Here is a 27,247-nt window from a genome sequence, read left to right on the forward strand (position 1 = left end):
ATTGTTTAATCTTGAACAATATTTGTTTTCCCTTTTGTATCAATGTTGGAATTGCTTGGCTGCACTCTATTCTCTGCACTTCATAAGTATACATGCATGTTTATGGCAAAAACTGCTGAAAATCACCTTTTTGGTTCCAGCTTCGGGAACTTGTAACTTCCCTGAAAATGCAAGATTTCTGGTTGTCTGTGTAAAAAGAAACCTAAATGCATATCACAGAATATAAACTAAGAGAAGCAAGTTCTAAATGACAGACTAAACTGGCAGCTTCTACCTTTTCTGTAGTGATATTCGTCTCGGGTAAAGCCACTGAAAATTGCGGTACCAAAAATTCATGATGCACTTTGCTGAAAACTGAAACTTTTTTTTTTTTACATTTAAAAAAAAAAAAAAAAAAATTAATGTGGCTGACATCTTTGCATTGATGTCTGGGGAACACGATTTTGCATTTTAGTCAGTAGCACACAGCATGCCATTATAATCGCCTTCTTTGTCTGTCAGCAAATAAACGCAGTTATTTGGTAACCAGTTGGCACCGCATTATTCAGGTAGCTAAGACTGAGCTGTGTCCGCAGTCTCTGGTCATCTCCTGAGCTGTGTCCGCAGTCTCTGGTCATCTCCTGAGCTGTGTCCGCAGTCTCTGGTCATCTCCTGAGCTGTGTCCGCAGTCTCTGGTCATCTCCTGAGCTGTGTCCGCAGTCTTTGGTCATCTCCTGAGCTGTGTCCGCAGTCTCTGGTCATCTCCTGAGCTGTGTCCGCAGTCTCTGGTCATCTCCTGAGCTGTGTCCGCAGTCTCTGGTCATCTCCTGAGCTGTGTCCGCAGTCTCTGGTCATCTCCTGAGCTGTGTCCGCAGTCTCTGGTCATCTCCTGAGCTGTGTCCGCAGTCTCTGGTCATCTCCTGAGCTGTGTCCGCAGTCTCTGGTCATCTCCTGAGCTGTGTCCGCAGTCTCTGGTCATCTCCTGAGCTGTGTCCGCAGTCTCTGGTCATCTCCTGAGCTGTGTCCGCAGTCTCTGGTCATCTCCTGTGCTGTGTCCGCAGTCTCTGGTCATCTCCTGTGCTGTGTCCGCAGTCTCTGGTCATCTCCTGTGCTGTGTCCGCAGTCTCTGGTCATCTCCTGTACTGTGTCCGCAGTCTCTGGTCATCTCCTGTACTATGTCCGCAGTCTCTGGTCATCTCCTGTGCTGTGTCCGCAGTCTCTGGTCATCTCCTGTGCTGTGTCCGCAGTCTCTGGTCATCTCCTGTACTGTGTCCGCAGTCTCTGGTCATCTCCTGTACTGTGTCCGCAGTCTCTGGTCATCTCCGGTGCTCCTAGGTGCATCTTATGGTCAGGAGCATCTTATGGAGTGAAAAATACGGTATATTTAGTAGGAATTTACCAGGATTTTTGGAAAATTTGCCATGTTTGTATCTGCTAATAATGAAAAGGGCAAAATTAGAAAAATGCAAAAATGGTCCAGCCATCTCAGTTTATAAGTGGAGCGCAGGGCTTGGCAGCGAAAGGGTTAAAGATGGTAACAACCAGGGCATATATGCCACCTTTGTCATTGAATAATTCATGTTACATTTGTAGAATCATTCCAAATTGTTTGGTTTTGGCAATTCAGTTTGTTTCAATGTTTTTATTTATTAATGTTGGAGCAAATCAAAGACCAGTGTAAAACATTTTAGCCGTCACTTTGGGGGCATGTGCATTTTTAAAGTTCTGCCACAATTGAACATTGTATGTGTCATTGACTGGAGCACTGAGATTGTTCCAGATTTGTCCTCAGCTGTCTGTGTTTGTGATGGTCTTTCCTATCTCTGTCAGGTGGAAATGTGCCACGCCATCTCAGTTATTATATTGTTAATAGATAACAGCCTGCTTTAATATTCATAAAATGTGTTCTTATAAGTAGGGTGACTTCTAGTTCTGGCTGATCATTCTGTTGTGCCATTCTTTTAAAGAGCTCAAATTACTTGCTAAATGTGGCTGAGGGAAAAGGAGGGGAGAGACGGATCAGGTTACACATTCTGCGTTCCAAAGTTTGCAGCTACACTTAAAGGCTGGAGCCGAACTGACTAGAAGGGAATATGCAATCTCTGCATTTGTTATTGCCCTTCCCCCACCTTAGAGAGAGATGGAAGGGATATAGAAGACAATTTAAACGAACTTCACTGTTTCATAGGCAAACAAAAAGATAGTCTAGACTTCAGAATCTTTTTAAAGTATACATATGGAATATGTATGTGAGTGTAATACATCATGGTTGTATTGTAGAAAGGCAAATGTTAGTATGTAGGTATTATACATTTCAGGATGTGTGTTATTAAATCAGTCATTGAAAACTGACTGTTTATCTTTATTTCAAACACAGCACATGCGTATATGTATAAGTTAGCCATAGATGGACTGAAATTTTGACTGGTTCAGCATGGACCAACCAAATTTCACTTGATCTATGACTGTGTTCATTAGAGAGCAGTCAATCTAGGGCAGTGGTTCTTAACCTTTTTGGAGGTACTGAACCCCACCAGTTTCATATGCGCATTCACCGAACCCTTCATAATTGGAAAAATAAAATATGATTTTTAAAATTCAAAACATAGGTATATATTTATACATAGGTGCACAAAATGAACAAAACCATTAAGAACAAAACCATTAAAACATGATTTTCACACAAAAACAAAATAATGAATATTTACTGCAAATCAGTGTGACTTCTGCTGTTGTCTTTCAGAGGCCAGTTCAGAAATGCGTGGCATTACCTTGGCAAGTGCCACTCTCATGTCATTTTCGCAACAAAGTATGTTCCTTTTCTTCGTCTTTATGTCCAGCATCCTCGAAAAGGATTGCTCACAAAGATATGTTGTAACAAACGGTATGAAAATTCATCCCCCATATAGTAATTCATCCCCCATATAGTAATTCATCCCCCATATAGTAATTCATCCCCCATATAGTAATTCATCCCCCATATAGTAATTCATCCCCCATATAGTAATTCATCCCCCATATAGTAATTCATCCCCCATAGTAATTCATCCCCCCCATAGTAATTCATCCCCCCATATAGTAATTCATCCCCCCATATAGTAATTCATCCCCCCTATAGTAATTCCTTCCCCATATAGTAATTCCTTCCCCATATAGTAATTCCTTCCCCATATAGTAATTCATCCCCCATATAGTAATTCATCCCCCATATAGTAATTCATCCCCCATATAGTAATTCATCCCCCATATAGTAATTCATCCCCCATATAGTAATTCATCCCCCATATAGTAATTCATCCCCCATATAGTAATTCATCCCCCATATAGTAATTCATCCCCCATATAGTAATTCATTCCCCATATTAATTCATCCCCCATATTAAGTCCCCAAGTCCCCCCTGTGTCAATTCACTTACCTTTGCTCCGCGCGCTCCTCTCGCTGTATTCCCGCACCGTTCCAGTCTTCAGAGCGGACTGTGAGAGGAGCCTAGCTCCTCTCATGTTCGTCACACTGCCCCGCCTACACACATCCTGACAGCCAATCATTGGCTATCAGGATGTGAGTGGCAGCGAGACTGGCCAATCATTGCATTTGAGTCCCTGCCGCCCGAGAGGAGGGAGGGGAGCGGGCGCCCGGCACACAAGAGCCGCGGCTTGCCGACCACTGGGCTAAGCGATGTTGTGTGACCACCTGCAGCCAATGATGGACAAGCGGGGCATGTCATCACAAATCATATGAGTCGGGTGTGGGTCACCTCCGCCGAACCCCCGAGACTGACTCACCGAACCCCTGGGGTTCGATCGAACCCAGGTTAAGAACCACTGATCTAGGGACAGATTTGTAGTTGAAAAGGCTTGTTCAAAGATTTTGCTTCGCTCAGTGCTGATTTGTGTGTTCTGATGGCAGAGGAGTCTCGCCGTCACAATGACACAGCAGGAAGGGTTACCCATCCACCTTGATTGTGTGGATAGGGGAATCTTCAGTTTTTTTTCAATCTGCTTTCTGGCTCAAAAAAAAGTGTATTTTCTTTGAGCTGTGATTTGCGAAAGGTAAGTACTAGTAACAGAGGTTGTGTGCTATAAAGAAAAACGTCCTGTTTTATGCTGATGAAATGGAGTGACAGGTCTACTTTAACCACTTCCTGCCCGAATGACGTCCATGGCTTGTTTCAGTGAGAGGGATAGTAGTTGTTGTCAATAGTAGGAATTATGCCCCCTTGTTGGTGTCAGTGGGAGGAATAGTGTCTTAGTGCGAGAAAAAGTGCCCCAAGGGCCAGATCAGAGCAAGAAAAGGGCCGCATCTGGTCCCCCCGGGCTGACGTTTAGAGACCACTGCATTAGAGTAATAAAGTTGATTTTATATATATATTTCATTTAAAAAATTCAGTTTCAAATAAAATTTGTACTTATGCGCAAATGCGAACACATACTTCCAGACCTCCTGTGTATCTCTAAACTGGCAACCTGTAAAGGCTTATAAAGCATCACCTAATGGAGATTTTTAGGTACCGTAGTTTTGGCGCCATTCCACAGGTGTATGCAGTTTTAAAGCGTGACATGTTAGGTATTTGTTTACTCGGCATAACATCATCGTTTATATTTTAACAGAAAATTAGGTATTATCATGTGTTTTTGTGAAATAAAATTCATTAGTGTATATCCCCCCCCCCCCCAAAAAAAAAAAAATTGCATTTTAAAAACTGCTGCACAAATCCCATGTGAGATAAAACAAAATTGCAGCACACACCATTTTATTATCTGGGACTCTGCAAAAAAAAAAAAAGAACACCCAAGTAAACATAAACACACACACACACTCACACACTCTAGCAAAAAAATACTGATTTTATGTAGGAGATGTCAAAATAGACCTGGGCAGGGAGTGGTTAAACAAGAATTCTGGTTTGAATGATCTGTGTATATAGAGTGAAATCAAAGTGTTGATAAACTCTGTAAATATATTAGTATGGCCCTGGTAAAGCTGATAGTATGTAGATTAGTATGGGCTTGAACTCTGGTCTGGTCATATGTTAGGTTCACTGACAACATAAGGCAGGGGATCTTCATATTTTTTTTTTTTTTTATAATTTGTCAAAGCCAGAATTTCAGAAGGCATTTGCTGTGTGAAAAAAGACCTACAGTTTTGGAGTGACAAAAAATATTGTGTTAAAGAGAGATTGCTTACTAGTGATGAGGAACCCCAGACATTCAGATTTGCACACGTCGATGTGAGTTGTATGATTTGTTTAAGTATTCTATCATGCTACATGGTTTTTTTGGTGTATGGCAAGCATACCTTGAGAAGTACATGTAAGCATGAAATGTTCATCATGTTCTGGATAATTTTTGTTTCTGATACCAGAAGACTGAAGCGGATACCACCAGCTGACTGTACTTGGTTAAACAGTCCATCGGACACTTTGGATATTTTTTGACTGATTGTTTCCCTTTAGATATGGCTGACGCCAGAGGTGCCTGTTTACTTACTGCCTTCTTTGTCATTTATTTCCTGTATTTATGTTGTGCAAACATGTCATGCATTGCTCTATAGGTTGCAGTCATGTGCGTTTGCCCCTCCCCCCAAGAGAAGTATAGCCTTTACCTCACCCACACCTTACATAGTAAGACATACACATACTGGGGTTAAGTTTAACTGAATGTTGGTGTTACTAAACGTACAATAGTAACGTCAGTCTGTATATGCAGTAAAGCATGCTTATTATGCTTACTGTGGAACCTAAGAGGTTTAATCCTCCACATTGTGTATCAATGTTTGATCCTGTCTTCTCTGATCCTCCCCTTTTTTTATCGTCCCCAACCCATCTACTGATAAAACAGAGCCTTGGGAACAAGGTGCATATGCTCAGTCTGGTGTGTATTGCTAGAGTGAGTTTTTTTTTTTTCTTGGAAGAGTACATGTGATCAGCACAGGGCCAATCAGTGCTCTCCAGTCAGAAGGTCAGGGGTCCTGCAGTCTCAAAGGGCAGTCAGGAGAATGAAAGCTCCTCCTACAAGCTTTAACTAGTGCTCTGCTGGACTCTGATAGAAGTCACAAGACTGCTCTAATTGCTGATGAGAAAAGGTATTTAGCAGTTTATATTTACTAAAATAATCACATTTCCATGATATGTGTACTGTGGGAGACCATATATAGTGAATGCAGGGTCCTGGGTTTAGGAACACTAAAGTATAACTGTAAAAAGTTATATAGGCAAATTTGTTTTTAGTTTTGAACCGAGTGAAGATGGATTAGGACACCAATTCGGTTTTTATCACTGTGTGTGTCCTGTTAGGGAGATTCACCATCTTTATTTGCCCTGTTTGCAATTATTATTGAAAGTGATTAATTAGGGTTGTCCCCTGAAACATAATCTTCCAATGGGGACACTAGTTTGGTCATCTGGATGTCCCCAAGAAATTCCTTTAATTTTCAGGGATTTCCCACACTTCATTTTTTTGGCTAAAGAACAGGAAGTGAAGGTAAATCTCATTGGGACACAGATGACAAATTAATTGATAGTGGGTTATAACCTTCCCTTAATCTATCCAAAATGGGTAAAAAAAAGTTTTGCCTATATTTCTATTTTAAACTTCCAGAAATTTGGGGGGTTTGGGGTAAAAAGAGGAAGGAGGTATATTCCAACTCTTTGTAGAATCTGAACACACTCAACAGCCAGAGTGTTAAAGTTTACTCCATTTTTGTGCAAGAAAAATATAGCGTATACAGTTACTGCACAAGTTCTATTATAATTGAGCCTGTGTTCACACTGATGCGGTCCGGAATCGCAGCATTTTCTTTGCGAATTCCGCACCGCATCAGAATCACACCCCTATCATGCGAATCGCTGCGGGTGTGTGTTAACAACACCCCGAAATCGGTCTGCAAAACGCAGTGTGATGTGCATAATTGGATCACCTATGTGTGACTACCCATGCAATCCGATTCTAGTGCGGACCCAAAAAAGGGCCCTGCACCCTTTTGGTGGGGATGCGGTGCAATTTGGGCCATACATAATGTATGGCTCAAATCGCACTGCACACAATTCGTATGTGATTTGCACAGGAATGTGGTGCAGTTCCTGTGCGTATCACATGCAGTGTACCGCACCGCATGAGTGTGAACCCAGCCTGAAAGCTATTAAAAATTACCTTTTCTTTTAAATCTGCAGCACTGTCATTTCTGTAAGATGCCATATGGCAACCTGGAGGCGCTCTGTACATAGATGGTGTACACAACACCCCCCCTAGAAATGTAATTTCCTGCTTGTGTGATTGGCTCACTGTTTTCACTGAAATCTTCTATCCAAGTCAGATTTTAGGCACCCTCTGCAAAAAAATTAAATAAATAATTTTTGCTGAGATATTTCAAAAAGTTAATCATATCTACAGAGATTTATATACTGCAACTGTCATTAAAAACCTGCAAGTGTAGCCGCTGATAGATAATTATAATGTCACCATCCCCCCCCCCCCCCTACATTTCACATTCATTTTGCACATGGACACAGACAAACTGCTATTTCTTCAGAATAACAAAAGATAGGAATATGCAGCAAAGTGTGTTTAAAATGCATGTGGATCTTTCAGAGGGAAGTGTTTGTGTTTTTTTTCCTCGAAAATAGTGAAATTACTTTTTAACAACTTCTGCTTTTTTACCAAATTTTATTTTTACGATTTAATATGATGACCTGGTATGATGCAGTGTTAGGTCCCATGTACACAGGACATTTCTAAACGATGGAAACGGACTGCTGGAAAACGTAGGTTAAAAAATGTCTGTTTAGCCGCGTTTGCATAACGCGTTTATGTGCGTTTACATTTAGAAGCGTTTTTTTAAAGATAAGCACAGGAGAACCTCCCAAATGCCCAGAATGCACTGAAAAGTGGTAAATTATTAACTGTTTCAGAGAAATACAGAGAGTAGAAGCAGAGAGAGCAGTATGTGTTGAGATAATTAGGTGTGAGTTGCTCATTACCATTTCTTTTGTTTCCAAGGGTGGGAAGGTGTCTGGTGGAGTGAGTCATTAAGGTCTGAGGTGTGAATTGGTAATTTGCAATGTGTGACAAGCTTGGTAGGAACATCCTGTGTTCAGTGTTTTGTCCATCTGAGTACCTTGAAAACACTTTGCATGCATTTTTCACGATGAAATATGCATAAAATCGACTGCTGAATGTAGTTTTCTACATTCAAAACAAGACTGTAAACTCAAATGCCTGTAAACGAAGATGTGTACATGGACACATAGGAAAACATTAGGGTGAGTTCAGGGGCTGCCGAAAAAACGCTGAACAGCTCCTAAATGTGAGTTTATCAGCTGCAGTGTACATGAGTCCTTAGTTATAAAATTATGTTTAATGAACTTCTATTAGGATTGCAACATTTAATTGTCCAAAATGATTACTTCAGCTTAAAGGTGTTTATAGACGCAGTGGCAGAACAAAGCAGCCAGGAAGCTAGTATGTGCTGATGGGGAGGGGGAGATTGACATGAATCCGTTTATTTGCCCTGCATGAGCAAATTGGGCCTGTAAAGATGGAAATATGGTAGTTACAATGGTTGAATTTTTAAAAATGTACAGATTCTAGGGTAGTCCTCTAATCAGTGAGTCACTGGAGTAGACCAAGGCTGTAGGTAGTAACATTTGTAGGCTATTCCTGCATGCTTGCTCCAAGTCATTGACTGTTAGGCCTTAAGAAAAGATCGGAATGACAGCTCTGGAGGCTGGAACTTTAAATGTGAACTCTTGTCAGACTGCTAAATGCATTAATGAGCTACACATATGAGAGCTATTTTACCTGCCAGAGGATTTGTATTTCTGTTCATTCAGACCTGAGATTTACATAGCTCTGTCGCATGGCCCAGATGTGTGTGACAGGGCAGGTAACATAACTATTCTCTACTGCAGTTCAAGTGCCTGTTATGAGAGAAGTATTGGGGCTGCCATTGCAGGCCTCCATCTGAAAATACTAGATGACTTTGCTTGGTGTGACTTCAATATGTTTCAAGCTACACCAGCCAGCTGCTGACGTGCTTTACTAATCCTGTCAAAATGCAGTAAAATGTACATCTGGTGTTTGTCCAGCACACATTCTCCATCTTTAACCACTTCAGCTCTGGAAGATTTTACCCCCTTCATGACCATGCCATTTTTTGCTATTTAGCACTGTGCTACTTTAACTGGCAATTGTGTGGTCTTGCAATGCTGCACCCAAACAAAATTGATTTTTTTTTCTTCACACAAATAGCTTTTTTTTATGGTATTTGATCACCACTGCTTTGTTTTTTTTTTAAAGCAAAGAGTATTGGTAGCTACTATTTGTATCCTCACAGGTTCAATTAAAAAATGACTATAGTTGTTTAATTGTCCTTGTATTTTTTGTACATACAATATGGACGATGTTACTAAGGTTTACATATGCCGTAACTGGTCTGGAGATTAATGGAAGAAAATGAGCAATACTCCTTTTATGGTTTTATATATATTTTCACTTATGTTGTTGGCTACTGTTGGAAAGTATGTACCCTTTAAAACTCTATGATATCTAACTTTTTTAATGAGTTGTACTGTTAACTAGTTTTGGGGACTACATCTCATTTCTTTGTACTAATGGCACATTGTTTAATAAAAACTTATTCTGATTTGAAAAAAAAAAATAGTTTTAATTTTATCTTGGTTTGAGGGGCATAACTAGTAGGAGAAAAGAATACATATATTTTTAGAGATCCTCTGCAAAATATTCTGGGGGACTCCATGTTTATCTGCATGGAAGGATATTGGTTAGCGTTTTATTACACTGAACAATATGAATGTTTACAAAACCACCGAGCATTAACTCTGCAAGTGTCTCCCTGTAAATCTGGCTTTCAGTCGGCAGTTCAGGGAGAGGTGGTTTTCTGTCATCAGTTAAGGCTTGGGATCCTGGAAGGTTTGGCTGTGTTAGCAGACACACCTTTCTAACCACATATTTCAAATGCAAGCCTTGTAGTGTGTTTTTTTATTAAAAGGAAATGAGGCTGAAGCAGGATTAGATAACTAAAACAATGCTGCCAAACGGCTAGTAATGTATTCACTATACTAGCTGAAAAGGATTTGTACACATTTGTTCACATATACGCAATGCGGATATGTGCAAGTTAGTGCAACGCATGAAAATATGTGTTGAACGTTGGTATGCTGTGGTGTCATTCTTTATTGGCACCCTAACGCATGTATGTTGCCATACACCACAATACATGGTAATACAGGGGACAAATGGAAAAAAAACTGAGAGGTCACCAAACTAAGCAATTTTAGTGCGGGGATCTCCCCCACCCCACCCCCGCCAGAAAACACTGATCAGCGTTGATCAGATGCTAGGTTTTTTTTTTTTTTAACCACTTGCCGACCGCCCACAGTACTTGTACTGCAGACGGGAGGCATGTACAGGCAGAGCAGCTCTGGCTGTACTAACACACGACTGTGGATCCCGATGATCATGTGACAATGCTAGCAAAGCATAACAGCTTTGCTTCTCTTCCTGGGGAGCTGTGATTGGCTCACAGCTCTTACATGGTACATGGGCCCATCACATCACCCTGTACCATGTTATTAGCTGTAGCCAATCACTAGTATTTTGAGCTGTCTTGAACTTAGCCCATTCATGACAGTTCAAAGCAAGCATTGCAGGAGCAACAATCTTTATTGGTACTGAAATCTGCAAAATACTCATCATGCTTCTGATCAAAATCCATGGGATGTCTACTCTCCAAAAAGGAGTCATTTGGGGACAGGAGTGTTTGCATTATCCTGGCATTTTATGGCCTCTGAGACTGTGATAGGTGATGAGGAAGTGACTTGAGGAAATATGCCCTTTGAAAGCCTGAAAGTGGTCATTTGATTTTGGGGGCCTGTATGTGGCTAGGCTGCCAAATAGACTCACAAGTGGTATCCCCATACTCGAGAGAAGTAGGAAAATGTGTTTCGGGGGTGTTATTCCACATATACCCATGGCATGTGTGAGCAATATATCATTTAAGTGACACCATTTGTGGACAAAAAAAATATTTTCAAAACAATTTGGGGCAAAAAATATCTTCCATGGACTCAACATGCATCTAAGCAAATTCCTTTTGGCATCTACTTTTCAAAAAGGGATCATTTGGGAGGGTTTTGTACTGCCCTAGCATTTTAGCACCTCAGGAAATTTGATAGGCAGAAAGTAAAAGCTGCGTATATTTTCAATATATATATAAACAATATACCATTGTTTGTAGACACTATAACTTTTACACAAACCAATTAATATACACATATTGAGATTTGTTTACTAATTACATGTAGCAGAATACATTTTGGCCTAAAATCATAACTAAATTTGAGTTTATTGAATATTTTTTTATAACCAAAAGTAGAGCTTTCTTTTGGTGGTATTTGATCACCACTGTGTTTTTATGTTTTTGTAATATAAACAAAAAAAAGTTTACTCTTTGTGGGGGAAAAAATGACATAAATATCATTTATGTACAGCGTTGCATGACTATGCAATTGCCAGTTGAATTAGTGCAGTGCCGAATAGCAAAAAATAGCCTGGTCAGGAAGGGGGAAAACCTTCCGGGGCTCAAGTGGCTAAGTAACATATTGTGCTCCTTGACACCATACTGGCTTTTTCCAGAGCAGCCAGTATTTCTCCTGACATTACCTGTGGGTTATTCTTTGTATTCTAAACAATTCTTCTGGCAGTTGTGGCTGCAATGTTTCTTGGACTTTCTGACTTTCCTGAATTTTCCAATTCTTAATAAGTGATCGAACAGTGCGCATATTCAAGGATTATGATATCTCATATATCCTTTATTACCAACTTTATAACGTTTCATTACCTTGTTGTACAAGTCTTTTGACAGTTCTTTTCTGCTCCCCATAGCTCTCTCTCTATGAAGTTTGTTTTTGGGTCTTTTGCAAGCTTTGCACAAGTGTGTTTGCACGTGTCCAGCTTCAGCCTTTTGAAAGCAATTCTAGGGAGGAGTGTTTCAGGCACAAAAATGTATATTTCATGCTTTTAGAGGCGTACCTATTAAAGTGATTGTAAACACTTTTTTTTTTTTTCTTATTTTTTTTCTTATTAAAAACACAAAAGATATACTTAATTGGGCAACAGTATTGCACAGATCTGTCCCTTACGTCTTCTGGAGTCCCCCACCAGCACTTTCTGCTCCTTCTTTTCTGTGGGACCCCTGAGCATGCCCTGTGCTGAGAGAGCACCTGTGTGGTTGTGATCTCTAGCTGGGCTGTGTGCATCCAGAGGCACACATAGCACAAGCCCAAGATCCTGCACAAGAAAAGAGAGCAGCAGTGATCAATCTTTATTAAAGGAAGCTACTGCACAGAGGGAATGTTTTACACTGGATTACTGCACAGATGTTAAAAATAATACACAAAATACACCTACCAAGAGTTAAGTGAGAATGCACATATAACATATATTACTTTTCTCCCTTTGGAAACCCCATGGTTTTCATAAATCCTCCATAAAGTTTCATACTGCTAAGATAAAGACATGGAGCTCTGGCCTGGGATGTCCAGAGGAAGGTATAGGTGATGCAGAGAGACAGTACACTTTGCAAGTGCAGTTGCCCTCATTTTCCTTTTGTAAATGTAATGTGGTAAAGCTTCAATTTGTAAAGAATATCCAGTCAGGTGCAAGGAATAGAAAAAAAAAAGCAATGTGCGTGCACATAATTGGATGATGGAAATTGGAAAAGCTTTACCACTTTGACTTAGCTCTGGGGAAAATAAGTGGGACTGCACTTGCAAAGTGCACAATTTTTGTCTTTAGTAAATCCACCCCATTATGGGGAATTCAGTTAAGTTGCTGCACCCTTATTCTGCCATTATTTGCTCCTGTTAATGTGTTTCACCAGTTTCTATATGGTTACATGAGGCACATGCTTTGCCACTTTTAGAACGCATGCAAGACACTTGCAAAATCTTCTTTTATGAATTCTTTGATATGGATATAATAAAACATTGTAAAATACCTCAATAACATTCTGCTTTGAAGTACTCTGTGTGCTATGTTCTGCTCCCCAGCTGTCATCCTTTGCAATGCTTTGAGTTGACCTGGAACAAGCAATTCTTACACTTTTCTCATACTCCTTTATAGTATTCTTGCTCCAGGACTCAAATGTGGAAAGCCATGCACAGCCAGACACCTATCATTTTTAGGATCTTCTCATAACAGGTGTGCATTGCATTGTTGTCCAAGCTGTCGGCCTATGGTTGCATTTCATACAGGTTTGTAAGCCACAAAAAATGCTTAAGAATGTTTGTTTATAAAGTCAGACTAGAGAGCCATAAAGTAAAAAAAAAAATAATTCCGTTCACAACCCACATAGATTTTACATTAATTTACCGATAATTATGTAGTGCAGTGGAAACAGTCCATTTAATTCAGATGCAGTCAGGTAGGCCCTTGTAATTCAATCAGTGGTAGTTTGTTGATTTGACAGATCACATGTACGGACTTTGTTTGCCTTTGTACAAGCCATGTGCTAAAAATCAGCAGTATGACTTGTAGTCATAGTATTTATGCTCGGGCTATGGCTTTACACAATCGGATGCAATCATCAGTGTTTTCACATGTCAGCTGGTAAAAGAGCTTGCAAAGAGTAATATAGGTATGCTAGGTTTATATCATAACCCATTTAATTAGAAACTGTGGTTTTGTTGAGCATCGAAATCTTTAGTTGGGTCAATTCTGGTGCAGACTAATCAGCAAACACAGAGCTTCTCAGTGTAACAGTACAGCAAGTGTATACTTTTACCAATTTGACAAGGTGAACATTCAAAAAAAAAAAAATCCAAATTACATTACATTTTAAACAAAACTGCCTTATATAAGTGGTGAAATCAGGAATTCTACCAATCCACCAGGCTCCCAAAAAGCCGAAGGAATTGCAAGCTATGTTCATGCAGGACTAGCAGTTTATAAAATTGTGGCTGGATGTGAAAGATAGGCGGTATTCAGGTTCAGACAGTTCTACATGTGATTATTTTTCCCCCAAATGGGCAACATGTTATGTGGTTATGGGTACCTTCATCCCTACTATAATTCCCAAACCAGAAGTGCCCAAATAGCTGGGATTTTTAAACTGTGCTAAGAAACCCTTGCAATGACCGCTGAAAAGAGCAGTTGTTAGATCACATGGTTTAATGGTTAAATAGATTTCTTGGTACGGATTTTTTCCAGTTATTTGGACAGAACTGGTTTGGGTAATAGCACAGCTTATTTGGTGCTAATGGTTTGATACCTTGGCACATAAAATGGAACAGATTAGTGACAGTTTGATTAGATACTGTACTTACTAGAATTTAGCCTGTAATACTCGGTGTATTTTCCTAAGCCTGAACAAATGTCACCCAATCTACTCTGCATGCTGAGGTTCCCTGGTGTCTACTCTAGAGTAAACAATAGCACATTACAAGTAACTTATTCTAATGGATTGGAGAAAAGAAGGTTGGTAACCTTGGGAGGAGGTCAGGCAGATCCTGGAATTCTTCTTTAGTGCTGCCATGAGTAGATAAGATTACCCACTGGGTGGTGAAGCCAGGATTATTACACACTGACATTTTTTTCTGTGACTGTTTCTCTGCTTGTGCTACACTGAAAACCTAAACCAAGGAAACAAGTAACCATAACCCCAAACAAAAGATGTTCTTCATTTTGATTGGTGTAGTATAGTTGTTGACATTTAGTTGATTTGCCTTTGCTGGCAAGATTCAACTTGTAGACGTCTTTAGCTCCTAAAAGTGTTATGTTTTTATATTTTGACACAATATCCTTCGTTCTTGCCTCTTCTAGGTCTATGAAAATATGCTTCGGTTTGACACTACTTTGGAATTGATGAATTGGAAATACGGGTAAAATCGCTGCCGATCTCTGAGGGTACTTCAGGCTTCTGATATTACTAAGGTAAATTCCTTTGGGCTTTTTTCCATTGCTACGCAATATGTAATGATTAATTTTTTTATTTGTAGTAAGATTGCACTTATATAATCAAGACTCATTAAAGTGGTTATAAACCCACAAGCAAAAATGTAATATATTGCAGCTTGCCAGCCATGTGTTGGCTGCATTAGTTTTTTTCTTTTTAAGCGGTTTTTCCCTCTGTTTTCACATGGTGATCCTACCAGAAACATACTCCCTGTATTGGAGTGCACTGGATGAAGAAGCACAGGGGGTGCAGCAAATAGAAGCATTGTCATTCTGGGGGGAGGATACTGTTAAATGTACTAACAGATTTAGCTACACTTACAAATTGAAGCCACCTCCAGCTCACACTTTATAAGCAGTTACAGCAAACCATTTTTTTTTCTTTTCCTTTTGGGACAAAGTTTTTACATGAATAAATAAAAGCTGGTCACTGTAAGCACCCATGCCATTGTTAAATGATTTGTCTCATCCCTGCAAACTGATACGTCTGGAAGAGTTTGTTCTTTTGAAAATCATCACCAGATCACCAGATCAAAATAGAATAAAGCAAGCCTAAAAAAAGGAAACAAATGCAGCCATCACATCTAAGAATTCTTAGACCGTAAGTACATATACATACTAAAAACAAACACTTGGTGCTAGGAATAATGGATACAACTGCTCATGAAATAGGTCTCAGATTGGTGGGCAGCAGTTGGTAAAAACAAGCTTCTGAGCTGCTGTTTTACTGCTTCTCTGCAGCCTGCCTGAAGTGTAATGCTGGACAGGACTTTTTTCAACCCTCTAGTTGAACACAAAAAATGGCTCCTCTATGGGCTACTTGAATTCAGCCATCACTGTTCACAGCCCAAAAGCTCCAGGCTTTTTCTCCTCTTTCTCAACCTGAGTCAGAGGGTGGAATTTATGTAGACCTTCCCTGTGCCTTGCTCCCGATCATCCCACAGAAATTGCTCTACATTGTTTGAATTTACTCAGGGAAAGCCACAGCCTCTATATGAAAAATATTTTGTCCTGTCAACAGGATCTCAGAGAGGACACCCTGCTTCCAAGTTCACAATTGCTAGGTGAATCAGAAAACTAATTGAAAGCACTTGTACTCTAAAGTACGTGGTACCTCCTGTACTTTTGGTGATCACTCACCAGACCTCTGAAGATTTCTCAGGCAGTTTGCCATTAAGCGTCTGTTGCTTAGCCTTGTAGGGAAACCACCTGGTCTTCAGTTCACACATACTTTAAGTTCTACCAGGTGGATGTCTAGACCTCTTTGAGTGCAGCTTTCGGCTGCAAGTTTTTGTTTGTGACACTTCTGTTTTGTCGGGCTTATTTGCTACAGTCCTGTTTGCCTTGTTGTTGCCCACCCTTTTGATTCATTGCTTAGGGATGTCCCAGGGCCTATAAGTGTCCAGTCTATGTTCTATAACTTACGATTTAGGACAAAAGGTATTTTGACTTGCATATAAATTACTTATCTTGAAATATAGTATATGACAGTGTTTTTTTCAACCTTTTTCAGTCAAGGCACCCTTTTAAAATTAGGGACAATCTCAAGGCACCCTCCATAATTTTGGATAGTCCCGAGGCACCCTTTAAAATTATGGACAGCCTCGAGGCACCCCATTCTAAAATGTAGAAAACTATTCTAAAAGTTGTACATAATGCATCAACATCCACACACATAGGACACCCAACATTTGAGATAATTCTTCCAAATCAAATACACACTTGCACACTGGTACGGACTAGTATTTCAGTGTTTCCCTTCTCCCTATGTTTTTCTCCATCACTCAGCTAATGTGACCCCAGTGCTGACGTAGAGAGGAAGGGGAGGGTTTAACAAGAATGCTGTTCAAACAACCAACTCTTTATCTGATGATGTCATCGGTTGTTGGGATGCCAGCATTGTAATGGTGCACAATGAAAACCTGTGGCTTTGTGTAACTAAAAGGCAGGCTTGATCCACCTCTGGCTTATATACAAATTTTGGGAATTTTTTTAGGCATTTTGCCAAGGCATCCCTGAAGAAACCTCAAGGCACCCCAGGGTGCTTGGGCATCCTAGTTGAAAAAGGCTGGTATAGGACACAGCCTACCTTGCCTGTTTTCCTCTGCATTGCTTTGCTAAAAAACTGAGGTCGTATGGAGTTGGGTATGGTTATAGGGTTACACCCAAGAGGATTATGTCCAAAAGCTTGCCAATGTCCAGTCGCCAGGAAGGTAACAGCCTATAACCCAGGGTCTATGAAGATTCAGCCTTTTGTCCTGAAGTGTACTTCAAGATTTGTAGGCACGTCAAAATTCCTGCAAATGTGGGTTTCTTTATTTTTTGCAAAAGGTGGACTTAGCCTTTAAGTAATGTGAACAAAATTGCTAAAAGAAAAATGACTGTTGCTCTTTTGTTTCATCTAACTTTACAGTGCTTTACTCTGTATATCCCCCTTTTTTGCCAGAATACATCTTTGTGACATGAGTGAAAAGGTGTAATAGTTTGCTGCAGGGAACCAGTGCCTTTTTCTTAGAGTAAGGGGCACTTTTTTCTTTTTCCATAAATGCTTGTTTAACCTCTTCCAGCCCCTAGGACATACCCATACGTTCTGAGGTGGAAGTGGTTATACCAGGATTGTGTCTGTAGCTGCATCCTTGTATTAATATTTGCAGCCGGAGGTGGGCTTTAATGTAAATATGATCTGAGCGGCTCTACATTTAAAACAAAATAAAAAAGTAAAGTGGTCTGGACCTTACGTGCGCAAGTGTGAACGGGCACATAGGTACCACACCTGCATGTAGATGGTGACTGCACCACACATGTGAGATATCTCTCTGAATGTCTGTATGAGACCATAATGCTAGCGTTGGAGCTTCCAACTGGTAACCTTTAAAAGCTTTTAAAGAGCCGCCTGTGCATATATAATGTTTTGGGTTTCTAAGTAGTTTTTTTAGCAAAAAATGCAGATTTTCTATTTATGTTGGAAATGTTAGAATTGGCCTGGTGGTGTTTTTGTTTTTTTTTTTTTTTTCCCATGATGGCCAAAGAGATTCTTAATTTTCATATTTCTAGGACAGTTTGGGGGGAATAAATGGCAAATAATTTGAAGGGCTTTCAATATTGTCTCTGCTCAGGTGGAGGTAGACTTGAAGGCAAATATAAGTATTACAAGTGTCGGATGGACACAGGAGAATAAATAGACTGAAAATATATTTTCACAATGCTTCGGTAATGGTGCATGCAGCCCTTAAACAGATATTTAAATGTCAAACCAAGTTCAGTATAACTCAAAGATTCATTCATCATCACTGCTCCAGCAGAGAGATAGTCTAAACATCCAGGTGGATCATATAGATTTTCAAGGGAATGCTTCATTTAGCTTCTATTAAGGTTGAGGACAGTTTGTTTTTCAAGTCATGACTGATGTCTGTGCAGCTGAATATCACACATGGTTTTTTACACACCTGATGGTAGAGCTCAGAGGGCTTGACCTAAATGGTGCTTATCTTTGTCAGCTTGTCCCTATAGCTGTTTCTCCCACAGCTGTTTTTTTTAAGCAGTTAAACACTAAAGAGTTAAAAAATTTTAAATACTTTTTTTTTTTTTTTGAATAGTGGGCGAGGAGTTAAAATCACTGTCAGGTTTTTGTTGTTGTCTGTGTCCCTGTTAGGAAGATGCACTCTCTCTAATTGTTCCAATCACCAATGCCACTGGCAATAACTGAGGATAAATCCAACATTTTAAGCTACCACTGCAACAGAAATAGAGATTATCAAAGTGAAACACTTGTAAAATCTCTATCTAAAATAGAAAAAAAAGTTCTGGTACTTTAAGTATATATACTCAAATTCTGTGATTGTTATGGAATGTATGTTTTTACACACACTAAACAGATATAATTAACCACTCGCCTACTGTGCACGTGTAACCCCTTCCAGCCCAGGCACATTTTCAGCTTTCAGTGCTCTCACGCTTTGAATGACAATTACTCATTCATGCAATACTGTACCCATATTAAATTTGTGTTATTTTTTTCACAAATAGAGCTTTCTTTTGGTGGTATTTAATCAGCACTGGGTTTTTAAAAAAAAATTTTTGCATTATAAATAGACCAAAACATTTGAAAAATAAACCCCACACTTTTCAAATAAGTTATTTTTCTTCATACGTTTTGCCCCAAATTTCTACTGCTACATTGCTTTGGTAAAAAATAACCCAAAATCAGTGTATATTATTTAGTCTGTGTGAAAGTGAAAGCTATGGTACCAGTCATTGAAAATTGATCAAACCTGTTGTACTGACGGCCCATCTCATTTCTTGAGACATGAACAGGCCAGGACAGTACAAATACCCTCCAAATGACCCCTTTTTGGAAAGTAGATATTCAAGTTATTTAGTAAATGGCATAGTCAGTTTTTTTAAGTGGTGTTTTTTTTCACAATTCTTTGGAAAATTAAGAATTTTTTTTTTCACAAAATTGTCATATTAACAGGTTATTTCTCTCACACGGCATATGCATACTTGCATCTACACCCCAAAACGCATTCTGCTACTCCTCCTCACTATGGGGATACCACATGTATGAGACTTTTTCACAGCCTTGCCAACATCCAAGGAGCGTATCATCAAGTGTTCTAGGGGCATAAATTACACATTTAATTTCCTGACTACCGATTACACTTTTGAAGGCCCTGGAGTACCATGACAATGGAATTACCCACACAATAACCCCATTTAGAGAAACAAATACCCCAATGTACATTCTGTGAGGCATGAGTCTTTTGAACATGTAATTTTTGTCACAAGTGTTCAGAAAATGCGCAAAAAGAAAATGAAAACTTTTTTTTTTAACACAGTTGTCAATTTATAAGGTATTTCTAACACATAGCATGTACATACCAAAAATGACACCCCAAAATACTTTCTGCTACTCCTGAGTATGGTGATGCCACATGTGTGAGACTTTTCTACAGCCTGGCCATGTAGAGAGGTCTAGCATCCAAGTAACACCTCCAGGCATTCTAGGGACATAAATTACACACCTAATTTCCTGACTACTTATAAAAAATTTTTAAGGTCCTGGAGCACCAGGACAGTGACAACATTTTGGAAAGCAAACACAGCATATTTTCTAAAAGGCATAATGAGTCTTTTAACATTTCATTTTTTTTTTTTTGCCACAAGTTTTTGAAAAATGTGGAAAGTAAATGAAAATGTTTTTTTTTTTTAACACAAAGCTGTTAATCTATAAGATATTTTAACAAGCTGCATGAACATACCAAGAATTACACCTGAAGATAAATTCCTCTGCTCATCCCTATTATGGGGATACCACATGTGTAAGACCTTTTTCAATATCTAAACAGATTATGTACCCAACATAGCAACTTGTGTAACACAACAATCAACAAACACTATATAGAAAACAAGAGATTACCTGTGGTTTGAGGAGAGCATTGGTCCAGGAAGCAGGCAGAGATGTGGTCAGCAGCAGCCGAAGGAATCATCCAAGCAGCATACAGTACAGTGTCAGTACAGGCAGTAGGCAGATATGGTCAGTACAACCAAAATATTTGTCGAGGCAGGAACATCAGGCTTAGGGCCTCAGTCAGGTAGGACCTGGGCACAGGGGTAGAGGTTTCGTTTCACCCAATCTCTTTGAAGCCTCAGGACTAACAGACCCTGTTCAGGAATTACAAAACTTGGAGAAAGCCAAAAACGTTCTCTGCTCTGATGCCCCTCACATATGTGAGACCCCTGTGTTATCTTGAATCCCACTACTACAGTAGCAGAGCAAAAGATCAATCCAAGAGAAGAGACAGACAAAGAACATGGTCGATTAACAGGCCGAGGTCAGTGCAAGTAGAAGACAGTCATGATAAAATCAGACAACAGGCAACATAGTCGATAAGCAGACAAGGGTCAGTTAAGGTGGAAGGTAGTGGCATGGTTGGTTGAGGCATCAGGCAAATGATCAGCACAAAAATTGAAAACGGGGAAATGTCAGGCTGTTAGAAATATGAGCTAATATTTTAGTGAGAGGTACATTGAGGACAATGAATCCTGATGTCTTTTCTAACTCTCCCTCTGGTACATACCTGACATCTTTTTTGGCATCTTCTGCCTGCTTCTGTTGGTGGAAAGCTCTCAGGGAAATGGCGCTTCATGAAGTCTGCTCACAGAATCGGAGCAAATGTTTCTGGTGGGGATCCTTGCTGGTAGATAAGGGATGTGGCGATTTCTTCCAAAAATTTGTGCGTCTTTTCGTGGATTTTGGGACCTTCTTGTTGCTAAATAGGGCTGTAGAATCTGTTCATTGAAATCCCCCCAATGGAGAGGTTATAATCTTGGATGCACAGAGGTTTTTGAATTGGGACCGTGTCTCCCGGGAATTTCCTCCAAGGCATCATTGTGGATGGTACAGGACCTAAACATCTCTCTTATCCTTCCACTTCATGACCAGCACTTCGCTATTTATTAAACTTGCTTCCCTCCTTTGTAGCCTGGTGTTCACTAAACTTTGTGGGAAGCCCTTCCTGTTTTTTCAGGAGGTACCGCTAGCCAAGGTTTTCTCACAGCATAGGTAGCGAAAAATGGGCAGACTGGTATCGAAATTGTCTAGGTAGATGTGGTAACCTTTTTGGAAAAGTGAAAAAGCAAGGTCCCAGATAATTTTTCCACTTGTGCCGACGTAGGTTGTGTACTCTGTGAGGTGGAGTTGGAAATCTTTGCCTTCGTACACGCAGAACGCATTCAAATATCCCATTGTCCTTTCACAAAGCTTGCAGAGCTTTATTCCATATCTGGTCCTTTTGCTTGGAATGTATTGCTTGATTCCCAGCCGGCCAATGAATTGGGCAAGCGATTCCTCCACGCACGTTTTAGTCAGAGACATAAAGTTCAGCAAATCTTTGAGGAAAAAAATGGGCGACGGGTACATTGTTGATGGGCGCTGATGGGCGATGGGTACACTGTTGATGGGCGACGGTTACACTGTTGGGCAACGGGTACACTGGTGATGGGCAACGACTACACTGTTGGGCTCTGATGGTCGACAGGTACTTTGATGGGTGACAGTACCGATGTGATCAGACACAGCCTATCACATGCTAAAGAGCTGCTGCCATTGTGTCTTTACCTCTATCAGTGATGCGCTGTGTCCAAGGAACACAGCTCACCGCCGATCACCGTGTGCATAGAATGGGAGGACGTCATATGACATCCTCCCAGATCGAGAACGGTCCCGCCCATCCATTTCACAATGCGTAAACATTACGTAACATTAAAGGTTTTTTTGTTTTCTTTTTTCCTTTAAAATAACAAACATGCCATACTTAACTACACTGTGCAATGGTATTGCAAAGAGCAGCCTCAATACTCTTCTGGGGAACCCCACCTGGGCTCCTGCTTCCTCCTCTTCGGAAGCTGCTTCCCATGGGGGCACTAGTGCAGGCTCGCTCCCGAGCCATCTTGTCTCCATTGACACAGACAGGATGGTTCTGCTCTGTCCCCTGCTCCCTTTTCATAGAATTTGATTGCTTTCAATCCATACAGTGAGGAGGGACAATGCCAGGAGTGCTGCTGCTCTCGGGCAAATTGCTTGCTCAGGCTCCGATAATTATAAGGGGGGGGGGGGGGGTGCTGAGGGGACACATGCAGCATAGGTTTTTTTTACCTTAGTGCATTAAAGCAGAACTCCGGGGGAAAAAAATTATTTGCATGTGCTTGTTGCTGATTTTTACCTTCACTGAATGCAATCCATCTTCTGGTTCACTCCGTAGTTGCTCTGAAATAGCTTATTCATTTTTCAAATCACACTGTTACTTCTCTTTGGTGTCTTGTATGTAATACCAGTGGCTGCTATGCCTTCTATTCCACCAGCCACAGGTCTTGGCATATGTGTTTGCCGATGTGTGTGGGTGCCATTACCAGATTATTGGCATCACCCATGTCTGCTGAAGGGCGTGCGTCTATGCTTGTTGGGAAAGTGCATGGTTTTGTGCGTGTTCCTGACATGCATAGCTGTAAACCTAGCCTAAGGGCTTGTTCAAATTCTACAGCACACATTGACACGTTTTCAGGGTGCATTATGTTGCAAGGTTGTGGAAATTTTTGAAAAAAACTACTTGTCCAGGGACTAAGTTGGAGTCCCAGTCTACTTGTCCTGATAAAAAAAAAAGATGTTTTTTTTTTTGTGTTTTTTTTAACCAAAACCATATTTAAATCTGAGGTGCTTTATGGAATTTCTGTGGCTTTTAAATACGAAAGGGGATTTATGGTGACTTTAAAAGTTTTTAATATTTGTAACATTGCGCTGTTTATCTCCTCCTCCCCTTTCTGCCTGTCTGCAGCACCGTACCCGGGGATTAGCAGGAACGAGAGAGACCTTGCAGCGTAATGAGCACCGATTGGCTATTCGTCAAGAAGGGGGAGTGTCGGGCTTATTTTTGAGCAGTTTTTGCATTTTTCTACACACATTTAAATTCTTTAAGGCCTGAAGATTACACAAAACTCCAAAGCATGATAACTTTTCTGAAATTAGAGACCCTAGAGAATAAAATAGTGGTAGTTCCAATTTTTTATGTTACACGATATTAGCACAAAAATGAATCAATTATCCATTTTTTTTTAAATATAAGAGACGAGGTTGCATTGAGTAAATGGATATCCAACATGTCAAACGTTAAATTTGTGCGCGTTCGTGAAATGGCAACCAACTTTAGTACCCTATATTTTCTATAGGTGACGCTTTTAAAGCTTCTTATAGGTCATCAGTTTAGAGTTACGGAGGAGATCTGGTGCTAGAATTCTTGCTCTCATTTTGGCACGCGCAGCAATATGTAAAATGTGTATCGCAATCGTCGTTTTCATGTGTGGGCGTCCCAGTTTGTGCTTTTACGTTTGTGTGTGCGTACATATGTGGGGGTGGGGGGGCCTTGAAAAATCGGTGGGGGCAGGAGGTTATATGCTTAGGTATAACTTAAATTAAAAAAAACAAAAGAAAAACCAGGTTCTCTTTTTTTTGAGACATCCATAGTATACATTGCACCGCATTACATTCTTTCCTGGCCTCATTGACCGGAAATCTCTCAACGGGGACCCGGAAGTGATGTTGCATCACTTCCGGGTCAGGACAAGAAGGGGTGGGGAGCAGATGTGTCTGCTTTCCTCCCTCCTCTATACCCACATCCCAACATTCATCCGGCACCCACTGACTGGTCCCGGGCCTGCAGATGGGCAAGCGGAGCCCGGGACATATAGCGGCTAGGGGGCCGGTGGCTGGCACTGTGGGCTGTGTGGAAGCAGTCGGGCGGCAGTGCTGCTGCCCGAATACTTCAAGCTGACAGATGAGCCCTGCTGTTTGCCCGCAGCAGTTCTAAAGGCAAAAAAAAACTACCGGCGCCCGAAACTCCATGTCCTGGGCGTCAGGTGATAGGAATTGCACATCCCTGTGTTGCATCTGTCAAATTTCTTGCGGGTCCTCAACAAGCAATGACACAACAAAAAATGTACCTGACACTTTCCCCTACCCTCTAACTACCAGTACACGGTGTATTTATGTACAGGCATTGAAGTTCACCAAAGGGTCGGATGCATTGATAACTGCATTGACGTGTATTGGGAATCCAATACATAAGATGTTGTTGTGCACTAAGGCATGCATACACAGGATGTCAAGATGCCCTAAAGCCGGATTCACATTGTTGAGGTGCATTAAAGCAGAACCTAACTAAACAGAAGAAAAATTGTAAGCAGGCAGGCGTATATTGCAGCAGAGACTAGCTATATCTCTTCTGCAATAAAACAAACTTGCCTGCCTCACAATCCCTTTTTTTTTTTTTCCCTCATGGAATATTGGTGCCATATATGTTATATGTAATGGACAGCATGTAAAGATAATATGGCTTGATTAACACTGAGCTGCATTGTAAAATTTTTGTCAAATCTTATTGTAAAGTAAAATACTGCTGTATTAATACTGCTAAAAATGTTACTAGCGCCCTGAAAATGTATGCTTTGTTTGAAATCCTTCCTGAAAAATATCAGAGCACTTCCTTGTATATCTTGGTACATAGGCTTTTCTGTGCCTGTAGCCTCATAGCTTTATCTCTGCAGTGTGGGTTCTGTGGCACTGCTGACTTTTGAGTGAGATTTGCTGATGCCACTACTGTACTGCTAGCCGGTTTCTTTGCTGGAGGCTCTTGACATGAGGAAGCAAAGCCTTTTCTCTACCAGGATGGCCACAATAACACAATGCAGAACAATGCATTTTGGGCACAGCTTGCAGAGTTCAGTTCTCTTTAGGTTCCCATTTACATCGTTCCAGTGGTGTTAGTTTCAATAACGCAAATATTAATGCAACACACCAGGATGCCAAGTTGTGATTGTGCCCTTAATTTAAATGAAAATTTCAGTTTAAATCCTTAAACACATTTCAGGTGTTCACAGTCTGAGATGGATTTCTTTAGAGAGCAGCCACATCTCTAGCGGAGAAGCCTCTACCAGTATTGTACAGAGAAGGTTCTACAGACCCATACTCTATAGTATGCTGGCTCCGGATGTGGCTGCTTTCTAAAATAAACAAGCTGTAAGACCAAACACCTTTTTGTTTTGAATCTCCTAGAAGAGTGGTTCTTAACTTTAGTGAGACCAGGGCCCAGTAAATTTTTTGAAGATCTTTTCCATGCTCAAACACGCAAAAAGTTTATATTCATACAATGAAAGTATGTAAAGGCAAACATTGTGTTTAAAATGTAATTAGGAGTAATTAGTTAAAAATTAATTACTGTAATTTAAATTGATACAATAACAAAGAATATTCCTCTCCTTCCCAAATCTGTGAAAGTGGCATTGTTGCTCCTAGGACAAAATAGCACTTCAACTCATTGGTATTAGTGTGATTGTGGGTCCTAGGGAAAAATAGCACCTTGCTTCATTGCTTTCAGTGCTTTGATTGGTTCTGGATGTCATTGTGGTATGGCCGTGGTAGGGACAGGAAGCCTTGGTTTGTAGATTGAGAACCACTGACCTAGAGTATAATAAACTAAAAAAGTCAAGCTGGGCTTTTTTTAACTTTTCATTTTCACAGTCTTTAATTCCTCACTGCTTTCTAATAGCGCTCATAAAAGCAGAGAATCTGCATCAGCACAACCTCGGTAAACCCTGGGAGCCATACCTTGAGCCTGCATTGCGGAGATGGACTATAATAATGTTTTGGGCATTGGATCCTGCATGGGCACTGACCTTGGCACTTAGTGTAACACATGTAGTTAGCTACAAGGTGCTATACAGGGTTGTGGTACATCTCTATGGAACCCAGTCCCTGAAGACCTCTTTGTGAGCTTGCTCACCAGCAAAAGGGCAAAGCCTGGACTTGACTTTGGTTACATTTTAATTGTGTTCACTACAGTGTACACCTTTCAAATTTATTGCTAAAACTCAACCACTTTAGTCTTAGGTGCATGACCAGGTGTGACTTGATCCTGATATGCCTACCCTAGGCAAGGCAGACACAGAAGGGAATGAAGAGGACATAGAGACACTATTAATGAAATTCTAAAATTTTGCTCAGAATCTGCAGTATTGGTAATTGCCTCTCTGAGATTGAAGACAGAAGAGTACATGGTATCTGTATGCTTATCTGCATGTTCCTATTTCATCAGCATTTTCTGTGCTTCACAGTGACAGACCCTCAGTTTGTAACACCATCCTTTGGCCTATCCTCTGCTTCCAGAGTATTCACAAAGGTCTTAGCACCTTTGCATCTCATAACTTGGGACATCCAATCAGACTTTCTAGACAACCATCTCTTGAAGGACTCCTCGCACCCTTCCTGCTGTCAGCAAATGTCGACAGGACAATTCAGGTGTTCCAGACTTTTGGTTGGGTGATCAATTTAAAATAATAAAATAATAAAAATCCTGCTCTCTACTTTTCACTTGGAATATACAGTGGGGAAAATGATGAGTTTGATCCCCTACAGATTTTGTAAGTTTGCTCACTTACAAAGAAATGAAGGGTCTATAATTTTTATCAGGTGTATTTTAAATGATAGAGAATATCAACTAAAAATACAGAAATAACATATGAGATGTGTGCAAACCTGGTAACCAACTACAAGAAACTTCTTACCTCTGTGCTTGCCAACAAGGGTTTCTTCACCAAGTGCGAAGTCATGTTTTGCTTGGGGATCAAATACTTATTTTACTCACTGAAAGGCAACTCAATCTATAACAATTGTATCATGTGTTTTTTCTGGATTTTTGGTTGGTATCCTGTCTCTATCATTTAAAATACAGTTGCAAGAAAAAGTATG

At 40.3% G+C, this 27,247-nt stretch overlaps 1 protein-coding gene across 1 annotated transcript in view; it reads left to right on the forward strand.

The window, feature by feature from the left end:
- Positions 1-27,247, forward strand: part of BMPR1A (bone morphogenetic protein receptor type 1A) — a 125,943-nt gene that overhangs the window by 30,658 nt on the left and 68,038 nt on the right. The window contains exon 2 of the mRNA XM_089676496.1: positions 14,818-14,928. The gene's annotated coding sequence lies outside the window, so the exon portion shown is untranslated. The remainder of the gene's footprint in view (positions 1-14,817; positions 14,929-27,247) is intronic.

Source organism: Staurois parvus, unplaced genomic scaffold, assembly GCF_062004578.1.
Source record: "Staurois parvus isolate SC_StPar_1 unplaced genomic scaffold, SC_StPar_1.0 ptg000170l, whole genome shotgun sequence".
Classification (NCBI taxonomy): domain Eukaryota; kingdom Metazoa; phylum Chordata; class Amphibia; order Anura; family Ranidae; genus Staurois; species Staurois parvus.